General features: G+C 43.4%; 1 protein-coding gene and 2 non-coding genes across 3 annotated transcripts in view; 2 read left to right on the top strand and 1 right to left on the bottom strand.

Annotated features, from left to right (window-relative positions):
* Window positions 1–15757, bottom strand: part of LOC142764763 (uncharacterized) — a 422070-nt gene that overhangs the window by 389007 nt on the left and 17306 nt on the right. The window lies entirely within an intron of this gene.
* Window positions 704–776, top strand: TRNAS-CGA (transfer RNA serine (anticodon CGA)). Its single transcript has one exon. It is a non-coding gene; the product is annotated as a tRNA-Ser (tRNA).
* On the top strand, window positions 2513–2585 carry TRNAS-CGA (transfer RNA serine (anticodon CGA)). Its single transcript has one exon. It is a non-coding gene; the product is annotated as a tRNA-Ser (tRNA).

Raw genomic sequence — 15757 nt, 5'->3', positions numbered from 1 at the left:
TATTGTGTCAAAACACGGAAAAACGAGCCCTTAGGTAAACACTTCTTTCCCTTATTTATTAACGAGGGTCTTGTACAGGCAGACTTGGTGTCATGAGGTTGTATACAAGGGACTATTAATCAGCTGCCCGCTCGTAATAAAGCTCACGTGCTACGTGATGCCACATATGCCAATATAAGAGTGTTCCACACTCGTCGCTTCGCTTATAGATGGCGCTGACTGACACTCCCACTTCAAAATTCACATATAAACCCCAAAAAAGTGGATGCAGGGAAGGCCGCTGCGCGTTATTCGAAGGTCGTAGGTTCAATTCCTGCTCACGGCTGGTTATTTTTTCACCCACTTTTCTTTCTTTTTTACATTCCATTGGTTCTAATAACTTCCCCTGTACATTGCTTGGCATTGCTGTCTGTTAGATCTCTTTAATATTGTGTCAAAACATGGAAAAATGAGCCCTTATCCATACACTTCTTTCTCTTATTCATTAACGAGAGTCTCTTACTGGCAGACTTGGTGTCATTAGGTTTTATACGAAGGACTATTAATCAGCTGCCCGCTCGTATTAAAGTTCACGTGCTATGTGACGTCACATATGCGCATAAAAGAGTGTTTCACACTCGTCGCTTGGCTTATAGATGGCGCTGAATGACACTCCTACTTCTGAATTCACATATAAGCCCAAACAATTGGCTGAGGGAAGGGCGCTGTGATAGCTCAGTGGTTAGAGCGTCGAACGCGATATTCAAAGGTCGTAGGTTCAATTCCTGCTCACGGCTGGTTAATTTTTCACCCACTTTTCTTTCTTATTTACATTCCATTGGTTCTAATAACTTCCCCTGTACATTCCTTGGCATTACTGTCTGTTAGAAAGCATTATTATGATGTAAAAACACGGAAAAACGAGCCCATAGGTATACACCTCTTTCCTTCATTTTTTACCGAGGGTCTCGTACTGGCAGACTTGGTGTCATTAGGTTGTATTCGAGGGACTATTAATCAGCTGGCTGCTCGTAATAAATTTCACGTGCTACGTGACGCCACATATGCCAATAAAAGAGTGTTTCACACTCGTCGCTTGGCTTATAGATTGCACTGACTGACACTCCCAATTCTAAATTCACATATAAACCCCAAAAAAGTGGATTAGGGGAAGGCCGCTGTGATAGGTCAGTGGTTAGAGCGTCGAACGCTTTATTCGAAGGTCGTAGGTTCAATTCCTGGTCACGGCTGTTTATTTTTTCACCCACTTTTCTTTCTTATATACATTCCATTGGTTCTAATAACTTCCCCTGTACATTCCTTGGCATTACTGTCTGTTAGATCTCTTTAATATTGTGTCAAAACATGAAAAAATGAGCCCTTAGGTATACACTTCTTTCCCTTATTCATTAACGAGAGTCTCGTACTGGCAGACTTGAAGTCATTAGGTTTTATACGAGGGACTATTAATCAGCTGCCCGCTCGTATTACAGTTCACGTGCTACGTGACGCCACATATGCGCATAAAAGGGTGTTTCACACTCGTCGCTTGGCTTATAGATGACGCTGACTGACACTCCTACTTCTAAATTCGCATATAAACACAAAAAAGTGGATGGAGTGAAGGTCGCTGTGATAACTCAGTGTTTAGAGCATCGAACGTGTTATTCGAAGGTCTTAGGCTCGGTTCCTGCTCACGGCTGGTTATTTTTTCACCCACCTTTCTTTCTTATTTACATTCCATCGGTTCTAATAACTTCCCCTGTACATTCCTCGGCATTACTGTCTGTTAGATCTCATTATTATTGTGTCAAAACACGGAAAAACGAGCCTTTAGGTAAACACTACTTTCCCTTATTCATTAACGAGGGTCTTGTACTGGCAGATTCGGTGTCATTAGGTTGTATACGAGGGACTATTAATCAGCTGCCCACTCGTAATAAAGTTCACGTGCTACGTGACGCCATATATGCGCATAAAACTGTGTTTCACACTCGTCGCTTGGCTTATAGATGGTGCTGACTGATACTCCTACTTCTGAATTCCCATATAAACTCAAACAAAGTGGATGGAGTGAAGGCCGCTGTGATAGGTCAGTGGTTAGAGCGTCGAACGCGTTATTCGAAGGTCGTAGGTTCAATTCCTGCTCACGGCTGGTTATTTTTTCACCCACTTTTCTTTCTTAATTACATTCCATTGGTTCTAATAACTTCCCCTGTACATTGCTTGGCAATGCTGTCTGTTAGATCGCTTTAATATTGTGTCAAAACATGGAAAAAAGAGCCCTTATGTATACACTTCTTTCCCTTATTCATTAACGAGAGTCTCTTACTGGCAGACTTGGTGTCATTAGGTTTTATACGAAGGACTATTAATCAGCTGCCCGCTCGTATTAAAGTTCACGTGCTATGTGACGTCACATATGCGCATTAAAGAGTGTTTCACACTCGTCGCTTGGCTTATAGAAGGCGCTGAATGACACTCCTACTTCTAAATTCACATATAAGCCGAAAAAAATGGCTGAGGGAAGGGCGCTGTGATAGCTCAGTGGTTAGAGCGTCGAACGCGATATTCAAAGGTCGTAGGTTCAATTCCTGCTCACGGCTGGTTATTTTTTCACCCACTTTTCTTTCTTATTTACATTCTAGTGGTTCTACTAACTTCCCCTGTACATTCCTTGCCATTACTGTCTGTTAGATCTCATCAATATTGTGTCAAAACACGGAAAAACGAGCCCTTAGGTAAACGCTTCTTTCCCTTATTCATTAACGAGGGTCTTGTACTGGCGGACTTGGTGTCATTAGGTTGTATATAAGGGACTATTAATCAGCTGCCCGCTCGTAAGAAAGTTCACGTGCTACGTGACGCCACATATGCCAATAAAAGAGTGTTTCACACTCGTCGCTTGGCTTATAGATGGCGGTGACTGACACACCCACATCAAAATTCACATATAAACCCCAAAAAAGTGGATGCAGGGAAGGCCGCTGTGATAGGTCAATGGTTAGAGCGTTGAACGCGTTATTCGAATGTCGTAGGTTCAATTCCTGCTCACGGCTGGTTATTTTTTCACCCACTTTTCTTTCTTATTTACATTCCATTGGTTCTAATAACTTTCCCTGTACATTCCTTGGCATTGCTGTCGGTTAGATCTCTTTATTATTGTGTCCAAACATGGAAACAAATTCCGCCATATCCACGAAGTGAATGATGATGAGTGGGCGAAGCTCCGGAAGTAAACCTGGTGAACCATGAATCCTCTGTACATTTTGCCCACTCGATTTTATTACATCGCTCCCCCTAGCGTACGTCGCCGCACTAAATCGAACGATTGCCTTCAACCAATGACACGCGCCATATATGACATCATTCCTATTTTATAGGATCTCGCGTCTTTAATCAACTACAAGTACCGCTTTCTAGTTTATAACATCTTGCATCTTTTCATCATCAGCTACAAGTACCACCATCTAGTAAACACTACAAGAACAAACGAGAGGTGGCTACATACAGGAGACGGTACCGCCATCTAGTGAACACTGCAAGAACTAAACTAGAGGTGGCTACATACAGGGGACGGTACCGCCATCTAGTGAACACTGAAAGAACTAAACTAGAGGTGGCTACATACAGGCTACAGGGGACGCACAGCCCACGCCCTAAGGAGCTTCGCCCCTAAAATGAGTCCTTATGTATACACTTCTTTCCCTTATTCATTACCGAGAGTCTCTTACTGGCAGACTTGGTGTCATTAGGTTTTATACGAAGAACTATTATTCAGCTGCCCGCTCGTATTAAAGTTCACGTGCTATGTGACGTCACATATGCACATAAAAGAGTGTTTCACACTCGTCGCTTGGCTTATAGATGGCGCTGACTGCACTCCTACTTCAAAATTCACATATAAACCCAAACAAAGTGGATGGAATAAAGGCCGCTGTGATAGCTCAGTGGTTACAGCATCGAACGCGTTATTCGAAGGTCGTAGGCTCGAGTCCTGCTCACGGCTGGTTATTTTTTCACCCACTTTTCTTTTTTATTTACATTCCATTGGTTCTAATAACTTCCCCTGTACATTCCTCGGCATTACTGTCGGTTAGATCTCATTATTATTGTGTCAAAACACGGAAAAACGAGCCCTTAGGTAAACACTTCTTTCCCTTTTTCATTAACGGGGGTCTTGTACTGGCAGATTTGGTGTCATTAGGTTGTATACGAGGGACTCCTAATCAGCTGCCCGCTCGTAATAATATTCACGCGCTACGTGACACCACATATGCGCAAAAAAGAGTGTTTCACACTCGTCGCTTGGCTTATATATAGCGCTGACTGACACTCCTACTTCTAAATTCACCTATTAATACCAAAAAAGTGGATGGAGGAAAGGCCGCTGTGATAGGTCAGTGGTTTGAGCGTCGAACGCGTTATTCGAAGATTTGTAGATTCGATTCATGCTCACGGCTGGTTAGTTTTTCACCCACTTTTCTTTCTCATTCACATCCCATTGGTTCTAATAACTTTCCCTGTGCATTCCTTGGCATTATTGTCTGTTAGAACTCATTAATATTGTGTCAAAACATGGAAAAATAAGCCCTTAGGTATACACCCTTTTTCCTTATTCAATAACAATAGTCTCGTACGGGCAGACTTGGTGTCATTAGGTTTTATCTGAGGGACTATCAATCAGCTGCCCGCTCGTAATAAAGTTCACGTGCTACGTGACGCCACATATGCGCATGAAAGAGTGTTTCACACTCGTCGCTTGGCCTATAGAAGCCGCTCACTGACACTCCTACTTCTAAATTCACATATAAACCCAAACAGAGTGGATGGAGGGAAGTCCGCTGTGATAGGTCAGTGGTTTGAGCGTCGAACGCGTTATTCGAAGGTCGTAGGTTCGGATCCTGCTCACGGCTGGTTATTTTTTCACCCACTTTTCTTTCTTATTTACATTCCGTTGGTTTTAATAACTTCCCCTGTACATTCCTTGGCATTATGTCTCTGTTAGATTTCAATATTATTGTGTCAAAACACGAAAAAACGAGCCCTTACGTATAAGCTTCTTTCCTTTATTTTTTACCGAGGGTCTCGTACTGGCAGACTTGGTGTCATTATGTTGTATACGAGAGACTATTAATCAGCTGGCTGCTCGTAATAAAGTTCACGTGCTACGTGACGCCACATATGCCAATAAAAGAGTGTTTCACACTCGTCGCTTGGCTTATAGGTGGCGCTGACTGACACTCCCACTTCAAAATTCACATATAAACACCAAAAAAGTGGATGCACGGAAGGCCGCTGTGATAGGTCAGTGGTTAGAGCGTCGAACGCGTTATTCGAAGGTCATAGGTTCAATTCCTGCTCACGGCTGGTTATTTTTTCACCAACTTTTGTTTCTTATTTACATTCCATTGGTTGTAATAACTTCCCTTGTACAATCCTTGGCATTACTGTCTGTTAGATCTCATAATTATTGTGTCAAAACACGGAAAAACAAGCCCTCAGGTATACACTTCTTTCCCCTATACATTAACGAGGGTCTCGTACTGGCAGACTTGGAGTCATTAGGTTTTATACGAGGGACTAATTATCAGCTGCCCGCTTGTATTAAAGTTCATGTGCTACGTGACGCCACATATGCGCATAAAATAGTGTTTCACACTCGTCGCTTGACTTATAGATGGCGCTGACTGACACTCCTACTTATAAATTCACATATAAACCCAAAAAAGTCGCTGGAGGGAAGGGCGCTGTGATAGCTGAGTGGTTAGAGCGTCGAACGCGTTATTCGAAGGTCGTATGCTCGATTCCTGCTCACGGCTGGGTTTTTTTCACGCAATTTTCTTTTTTATTTACATTCCATTGGTTCTAATAACTTCCCTTGTACATTCCTCGGCATTACTGTCTGTTAGATCTCATTATTATTTTGTCAAAACACGGAAAAACGAGCCCTTAGGTAAACACTTCTTTCCCTTATTGCTTAACGAGGGTCTCGTACAGGCAGATTTGGTGTCATTAGGTTTTATACGAAGGACTATTAATCAGCTGCCCACTCGTAATAAAGTTCACGTGCTACGTGACGCCACATAAGCGCATAAAAGAGTGTTTCACACTCGTCGCTTGGCTTATAGATGGCGCTGACTGACACTCCTACTTCTAAATTCACCTATTAACACCAAAAAAGTGGCTGGAGGGAAGGCCGCTGTGATAGCCCAGTGGTTAGAGCGTCGAACGCGTTATTCGAAGGTCGTAGGTTCAATTCCTGCTCACGGCTGGTTATTTTTTCACCTACTTTTCTTTCTTATTTACATTCCATTGGTTCTAACGAGAACCGGCGCATTCAATTCTTGGAACGGATGATACTAGGCCGCCTGGAGTGGTATCTTGAACACTACAAGATTTATCCGAATTCAATGGCTGGTTTCCGACGCGACCGCTCTTCTATTGACAATGTCGTTGATCTAGTTTCGTGCGTTCAGCACGAAAGATCCCGTAAGCGACTATCTGCAGCTTTGTTTCTAGATGTGAAAGGCGCTTATGATAATGTACTACATGAAGCCATTTTGGGTGCTCTTGCGGTGGTTGGCCTTGGTGGTCGAGTCTTTCGGTGGATTTCGAGTTACCTGGCTGCAAGATCATTCTTTGTGTTAACAGAAGATGGCCCAACTACGCGACGCTATACTTCCAGGGGTGTTCCTCAAGGCGGAGTTTTTAGCCCGACGCTATTCAATCTTGCACTAATTGGCCTTGCTGAATACTTGCCAAGCACCATTAAAATATCAATATACGCAGACGACATCTGTGTCTGGACATTGGCAGTCACACGTCCTCAGATACGTTCCCGGCTTCAAAAAGCAGCAACTATGATTGCCAACTACTTGTTCAAACAAGGTCTCAGCATATCATCAGAAAAATGCGCGCTGGTGGCTTTCACTCGCAAAGCAATGACTCTTATGTCATCTCAATCTGCGGGCGACCGATTTCTTACGCCAAAACCCACCGGTTTCTGGGCATCATTATTGATAGGGACCTCTGTTGGAGTCCGCATGTGACCTATATGAAGAAGCGCCTGACCGCTATTTCTCAACTGTTCAAGTTCCTGGCAGGAAAGACGTGGGGGATGTCAGTAGACGCAATGATGAAGCTCTACAGGGCCCTGTTTCTCGGTTTCCTCAGATATAGCTTGCCTGTGCTTAGCAATACCTGCAAGACCAATGTTCGTGTTTTACAGGCAGTACAAGCCCAAGCGCTGAGAGTGTGCCTCGGTCTGCCCAGATGTACGTCAACAGAAGCAACAATTGCAATTGCTGGTGACTATCCGATACAAACTCACATTGTTGTAGAAGTCCTGAGAACGCACATCCGACACTTCGCACGTGCCCCCGGCCATCACCTTGCACTGTTGCCTTCAGAGAGGCGCCAAGCATCGTTCGCCAAAATTATCATGAAATACAACGACAAACTTCCCTCGGGCTTCACTCATGCATCTAAACCATCCATACCACCTTGGTGTCTTATTCGACCCACAGTGCATCTTAGTGTACCAGGGATCCGGAGGAAATCTGAGTTTTCGTCACCCGTGCTGAAACAACTGTCTCTTATTCTTTTGCACGAGAAATATTCAGACAGCATACATGTATACACCGATGGTTCCACGAACCACCAGCGTTTGTCAGGGGCAGTAGTTATCCCAGCAAGAGGTGTTACCATCAGCTTTAGGACTGACCACTCCACGGCATCTACAGCAGCGGAACTAGCTGCTTTGCGCGCTGCACTCTGTGTGGTCAATCGGGAACCACCGCAAGAATGGTCAATTTTCAGCGACTCAAGGGCTGCCCTATAATCTGTGCTTTCAGCACTGCGTCGCGGCCCGTACGAACAGCTTGTTTTCGAAATTCGATGCCTTCTCCACACTTTACTCGAGAAAGGGCATCATGTGACGCTTCAATGGCTGCCAAGTCATTGCGGCATCACAGGAAACGAACATGCCGATACTGCCGCGCGGGCAGCCCTTGAAGGAACACGAAAAGAAGCCATACCACTTTCGAGGACTGATGCTGCCAGTAATCTTCGACGACTTGCGCGTGAATTCACGTTTTCACTATTTTGCCCACCAAGCATCGATACGAATCGTCAACACCACCTGTCCTATTTGATGGATCTCCGCATGCCCACTGGACTCGACCGAAAAGAAGCCATCCTACTTCTTCGCGTATGGCTAGGAGTGGCATTTACAAAATCTTACTCCTTTGTCATAGGAATGGCCGACAACGCTCTCTGCGATGCCTGTCATTGCGAAGAGACGCTACACCACATCCTGTGTGACTGTCCATTGTATGAAATCCAGAGACAGTCACTGGCGTCTGCTTTTGCGCGCATCGACAACAGCCAAATATCTGTGGACACTATTCTGTCAAGGGCCCGAGAGAAGACACTGCAACAGAAGGCGACGAAAGCTCTGTTGAAATTCCTACGCGACACCGACTTGAACAAGCAACTGTAACAGCAATGTCACACACCGCGAAAGACAAGACTGGACTATGACTGAGTGTGCGCGCATGTGCTGCCACATGTGCTGTTTCTATCTTCCCTCTCTGCTCTCTTTCATCTCCCCCATCCCTCCCCCATGCGCAGGGTAGCAAACCGGCTGCCTATAGGCTGGTTAACCTCCTTGCCTTTCTTTCCCCTCAATTTTCCTTCTTTCCTTTCCTTCCTTCCATTGGTTCTAATAACTTCCCCTGTACATTCCTTGGCATTGCTGTCTGTTAGATCTCTTTAATATTGTGTCAAAACATGAAAAATTGAGCCCTTAAGTATACACTTCTTTCCCTTATTCATTAACAAGAGTCTCTTACTGGCAAACTTGGTGTCATTAGGTTTCATACGAAGGTCTAATAACTTCCCCTCGAAGTAAAGAAAAAAAAAGCTGAGATATCTCAGTGGTTAGAGCATCGAACGCTTAATTCGAAGGTCGTAGGTTCGATTCCTGCTCACGGCTGGTTATTATTTTTTCACCCACTTTTCTTTCTTATTTACATTCCATTGGTTCTAATAACTTTCCCTGTAAATTCCTCGTCATTACTGTCTGTTAGATCTCATTATTATTGTGTCAAAACATGGAAAAACGAGCCCTTGGGTAAACACTCGTTTCCCTATTCATTAACGAGAGTATCTCACTGGCAGACTTGGTGTCATTAGGTTTTATACGAGGGACTATCAATGAGTTGCCCACTCGTAATAAAGTTCACGTGCTACGTGACGCCACATATGCGCATAAGAGAGTGTTTCACACTCGTCGCTTGGCCTATAGATGGCGCTGACTGACACTCCTACTTCTAAATTCACATATAAACCCAAAAAAGTGGATGGAGGGAAGGCCGCTGTAATAGCTCAGTGGTTAGAGCATCGAACGTGTTATTCGAAGGTCGTAGGCTCGATTCCTGCTCACGGCTGGTTATATTTGCACCCACTTTTCTTTCTTAATTACATTCCATTGGTTCTAATCACTTTTCCTGTACATTCCTTGGCATTACTGTCTGTTAGATATCATTAATATTGTGTCAAAACACGGAAAAACGAGCTCTTAGGTATACACTTCTCTCCTTTATTCATTACTGAGGGTCTCGTACTGGCAGATTTGGTGTCATTAGGTTGTATACGAGGGACGATTATTCAGCCGCCCACTCGTAATAAAGTTCACGTGCTACGGGACGCCACGTATGCCAATAAAAGAGAGTTTCACACTCGTCGCTTCACTTATAGATGGCGCTGACTGACACTCCCACTTCTAAATTCATATATAAACCCCAAAAAAGCTGATGGAGGGAAGGCCGCTGTGATAGGTCAGTGGTTAGAGCGTCGAAGGCGTTATTCGAAGGTCATAGGTTCAATTCCTGCTCACGGCTGGTTATTTTTTCACCCACTTTTCTTTCTTATTTACATCCCATTGGTTCTAATAACTTCCTCTGTAATTTCCTTGGCATCACTATCTGTTAGATCTCTTTAAGTTTGTGTCAAAACATGAAAAATTGAGCCCTTAGGTATACACTTCTTACCATAATTCATTAACGAGAGTCTCTTACTGGCAGACTTGGTGTCATTAGGTTTTTTTACAAAGGACTATTAATCAGCTGCCCGCTCGTTTTAAAGTTCACGTGCTAAGTGACGCCACATATGCGCATAAAAGAGTGTTTCACACTCGTCGCTTGGCTTATAGATGGCGCTGACTGACACTCCTGCTTCTAAATTCACATATAAACTAAAAAAAGTGGCTAGAGCAAAGGCCGCTGTGATAGCTGAGTGGTTAGAGCATCGAACACGTATTCGAAGGTCGTAGGTTCGATTCCTCTTACGGCTGGTTATTTTTTCACCCACTTTTCTTTCTCATATACAACCCATTGGTACTAATAACTTCCCGTGTGCATTCCTTGGCATTACTGTCTGCTAGATCTCATTATTATATTGTCAAAACATGGATATGAGCCCTTAGGTATACACCTCTTTCCCTTATTCAATAACGAGAGTCTCGTACTGGCCGACTTGGTGTCATTAGGTTTTATACGAGGGACTATCAATCAGCTGCCCGCTCGTAATAAAGTTCACGTGCTACGTGACACCAAATATGCGCATAAAAGAGTGTTTACTCGTCGCTTGGCCTATAGATGGCGCTTACTGACACTCCTACTTCTAAATTCACATATAAACCCAAAAAAGTGGATGGAGGGAAGGCCGCTGTGATAGCTCAGTGGTTAGTGCATCGAATGCGTTATTCGAAGGTCGTAGGTTCGATTCCTCTTACGGCTGGTTATTTTTTCACCCACTTTTCTTTATCACTTACATCCCATTGGCTCTAATAACTTCCCCTGTGCATTCCTTGGCATTACTGTTTTAGATCTCATTAACATTGTGTCAAAACATCGAAAATCGAGCCCTTAGGTATACACTTCTTTCCCTTATTCATTAACGAGAGTCTCGTATTAGCAGACTTGGTGTCATTAGGTTTTATACGAGGGACTATTAATCAGCTGCCCGCTCGTATTAAAGTTCGCGTGCTACGTCACGCCACATATGCGCATAAAAGAGTGTTTCACACTCGTCGCTTGGCTTATAGATTGCGCTGACTGACACTCCTACTTCTAAATTCACATATAAACCCGAAAAGTGGATGGAGGGAAGGCCGCTGTGATAGCTCAGTGGTTAGAGCATCGAACGCGTTATTCGAAGGTCGTAGGTTATATTCCTGCTCACGGCTGGTTATTTTTTCACCCACTTTTCTTTCTTGTTTACATTCCATTGGTTCTAATAACTTCACCTGTACATTCCTTGGCATTACTGTCTGTTAGATCTTTTAATTACTGTCTCAAAACATGGAAAACTGAGCCGTTAGGTATACACTTCTTTCCCTTATTCATTAATGAGAGTCTCGTACTGGCAGACTTGGTGTCATTAGGTTTTACACGAGGGACTATTAATCAGCTGCCCGCTCGTATTAAAGTTCACGTGCTACGTGACGCCACATTGCGCATAAAAGAGTGTTTCACACTCGTTGCTTGGCTTATAGATGGCGCTGACTGGCACTCCTACTTCTAAATTCACAAATAAACCCAAAAAAGTGGATGGAGGGAAGGCCTCTGTGATAGCTCAGTGGTTAGAGCATCGAACGCGTTATTCGAAGGTCGTAGCTTCGATTCCTGCTCACGGCTGGTTTTTTTTCACTCAGTATTCTTTCTCATTTACACTCCATTGGTTCTACTAACTTCCCCTGTGCATTCCTTGGCATGACTGTCTGTTAGATCTCATTAGTATTGTGTCAAAACATGGAAAAATGAGCCCTTAGGTATACACTTCTTTCCCTTATTCATTAAGGAGAGTCTCGTACTGGCAGACTTGGTGTCATTAGGTTGTATACGAGAGACTAATAATCAGCTGTCCCCTCGTAATAAAGTTCAGGTGCTACGTGACGCCACATATGCACTAAAGAAGTGTTTCACACTCGTCGCTTGGCCCATAAATTACGCTGACAGACACTCCTACTTCTAAATTCACATATAAACCCCAAAAAAGTAGATGGAGGTATGGCTGCTGTGGTAGCTCAGTGGTTAGAGCATCGAACGTGGTATTCGAAGGTCGTAGGCTCGATTCCTGCTCACGGCTGGTTATTTTTTCACCCACTTTTCTTTCTTATTTACATTCTATTGGTTCCAATGACTTCCCCTGTACATTCCTTGGCATTACTGTCGGTTAGATCTCATAATTATTGTGTCAAAGCACGGAAAAACGAGCCCTTAGGTAAACACTTCATTCCCTTATTCATTAACGAGGGTCTTGTACTGGCAGATTTGGTGTCATTAGGTTGCATACGAGGGACTATTAATCAGCTGCCCGCTCGTAATAAAGTTCACGTGCTACGTGACGCCACATATGCGCATAAGTGTTTCACACTCGTCGCTTGGCCTATAGATGGCGCTGACCGACACTCCTACATCTAAATTCACATATAAACCCCAAAAAGTGGACGGAGGGAAGGCCGCTGTCATAGCTCAGTGGTTAAAGCACCGTACGTGTTATTCGAAGGTCGTAGGCTCCATTCCTGCTCACGGCTCTTTATTTTTTCACCCACTTTTCTTCCTTTTTTACATTCCATTGGTTCTAATAACTTCCCCTGTACATTCCTTGGCATTACTCTCTGTTAAATATCATTATTATTGTGTCAAAACACGGAAAAACAAGCCCAAGGTATGCACTTCTTTCCTTTTATTCATTACCGAGGGTCTCGTACTGGCAGACTTGGTGTCATTAGGTTTATACGAGGGACTATTAATCAGCTGCCTGCTCGTAATAAAGTTCACGTGCTACGTGACGCCACGTATGCCAATAAAAGAGAGTTTCACACTCGTCGCTTGGCTTATAGATGGCGCTGACTGACACTCTAAATTCACATAAAAACCCCAAAAAAGTGGATGGAGGGAAGGCCGCTGTGATAGGTCAGTGGTTATAGCGTCGAACGCGTTATTCGAAAGTTGGAGGTTCAATTCCTGCTCATGGCTGGTTATTTTTTCACCCACTTTTCTTTCCTATTTACATTCCATTGGTTCCAATAACTTCAACTGTGTATTCCTTGGCATTCCTGTCTGTTATATCTCTTTAATATTGTGTCAAAACAAGAAAAAATTAGCCCTTAGGTATACACTTCTTTCCCTTTTTCATTAACGAGAGTCTCTTACTGGCAGACTTGGTGTCATTAGGTTTTATACGAGGGACTATCAATGAGCTGCCCACTCGTAATAAATTTCACGTGCTACGTGACGCCACATATGCGCATAAAAGAGTGTTTCACACTCGTCGCTTGGCCTATAGATGGCGATGACTGACACTCCTACTTCTAAATTCACATATAAACCCAAAAAAGTGGATGGAGGGAAGGCCGCAGTGATAGGTCAGTGGTTAGAGCGTCGAAGGCGTTATTCGAAAGTTGGAGGTTCAATTCCTGCTCATGGCTGGTTATTTTTTCACCCACTTTTCTTTCCTATTTACATTCCATTGGTTCCAATAACTTCAACTGTATATTCCTTGGCATTACTGTCTGTTAGATATCATTATTATTGTGTCAAAACATGGAAAAACGAGCTCTTAGGTATACACTTCTTTCCTTTATTCATTACTGAGGGTCTCGTACTGGCAGACTTGGTGACATTAGGTTGTATACGAGGGACTATTAATCAGCTGCCTGCTCGTAATAAAGTTCACGTGCTACGTGACGCCACGTATGCCAATAAAGAGAGTTTCACACTCGTCGCTTGGCTTATAGATGACGCTGACTGACACTCCCACTTCTAAATTCACGTTAACACCAAAAAAGGGGATGGAGGCAAGGCCACTGTGATAGGTCAGTGGTTAGAGCGTCGAACGCGTTATTCGAAGGTCGTCGGTTCAATTCCTGCTCACGGCTGGTTATTTTTTCACCCACTTTTCTTTCTTATTTACATTTCATTGGTTGTAATAACTTCCCCTGTACATTCCTTGGCATTACTTTCTGTTAGATCTCATAATTATTGTGTCAAAACATGGAAAAATGAGCCCTTAGGTATACACCTCTTTCCCTTATTCAATAACGAGAGGCTCGTACTGGCAGACTTGGTGTCATTAGGTTTTATACGAAGGACTATTAATCAGCTGCCCGCTCGTGTAAAAGTTCCCGTAATACGTGACGCCACATATGCGCATAAAAGAGTGTTTCACACTCGTCTCTTGGCTTACACATGGCGCTGACTGACACTCCTACATCTGAATTCACATAGAAACCCAAAAAAGTGGCTGGAGGGAAGGCCGCTGTTATAGCTCAGTGGTTAGAGCATCGAACGTGTTTTTGAAGGTCGTAGGTTCGCTTCCTGCTCACGGCTGGTTATTTTTTCACCCACTTTTCTTTCTTATTTACATCCCATTGGTTCTAATAACTTCTCCTGTGCATTTCTTGGCATTACTGTCTGTTATATCTCATTAATATTGTGTCAAAACATGGAAAAATGAGCCTTTAGGTATACACCTCTTTCCCTTATTTAATAACGAGAGTCTCGTACTGGCAGACTTGCAGTTATTAGGTTGTATACGAGGCACTAATAATCATCTGCCTGCTCGTAATAAAGTTCACGTGCTACGTGACGCCACCTATGCGCTAAAAGAGTGTTTCACACTCGTCGCTTCGCTTATAGATGGCGCTGACTGACACTCACACTTCTAAATTCACATATAAACCCCAAAAAAGTGGATGGAGGGAAGGCCGCTGTGATAGGTCAGTGGTTAGAGCGTCGAAGGCGTTATTCGAAGGTCATAGGTTCAATTCCTGCTCACGGCTGGTTATTTTTTCACCCACTTTTCTTTCTTATTTACATTCCATTGGTTCTAATAACTTCCTCTGTAATTTCCGTGGCATCACTATCTGTTAGATCTCTTTAGGTTTGTGTCAAAACATGAAAAATTGAGCCCTTACGTATACACTTCTTACCATAATTCATTAACGAGAGTCTCTTACTGGCAGACATGGTGTCATTAGGTTTTTTTACAAAGGACTATTAATCAGCTGCCCGCTCGTATTAAAGTTCACGTGCTAAGTGACGCCACATATGCGCATAAAAGTGTGTTTCACACTCGTCGCTTGGCTTATAGATGGCGCTGACTGACACTCCTGCTTCTAAATTCACATATAAACTAAAAAAAAGTGGCTACAGCAAAGGCCGCTATGATAGCTGAGTGGTTAGAGCGTCGAACGCGTTATTCGAAGGTCGTAGGTTCAATTCCTGCTCATGGCTGGGTATTTTTTCACCCACTTTTCTTTCTTATTTACATTCCATTGGTTTTAATAACTTCCCCTGTATATTCCTTGGCATTACTGTCTGTTAGATCTCTTTAATATTGTGTCAAAACATGGAAAAATGAGCCCTTACGTATACACTTCTTACCATAATTCATTAACGAGAGTCTCTTACTGGCAGACATGGTGTCATTAGGTTTTTTTACAAAGGACTATTAATCAGCTGCCCGCTCGTATTAAAGTTCACGTGCTAAGTGACGCCACATATGCGCATAAAAGTGTGTTTCACACTCGTCGCTTGGCTTATAGATGGCGCTGACTGACACTCCTGCTTCTAAATTCACATATAAACTAAAAAAAGTGGCTACAGCAAAGGCCGCTGTGATAGCTGAGTGGTTAGAGCGTCGAACGCGTTATTCGAAGGTCGTAGGTTCAATTCCTGCTCATGGCTGGGTATTTTTTCACCCACTT

This window comes from Rhipicephalus microplus, chromosome 6, assembly GCF_043290135.1.
Source record: "Rhipicephalus microplus isolate Deutch F79 chromosome 6, USDA_Rmic, whole genome shotgun sequence".
Classification (NCBI taxonomy): Eukaryota; Metazoa; Arthropoda; class Arachnida; order Ixodida; family Ixodidae; genus Rhipicephalus; species Rhipicephalus microplus.
The sequence above is the reverse complement of the archived record's forward strand: the minus strand, read 5'-3'. Positions and strand labels throughout refer to the sequence as shown.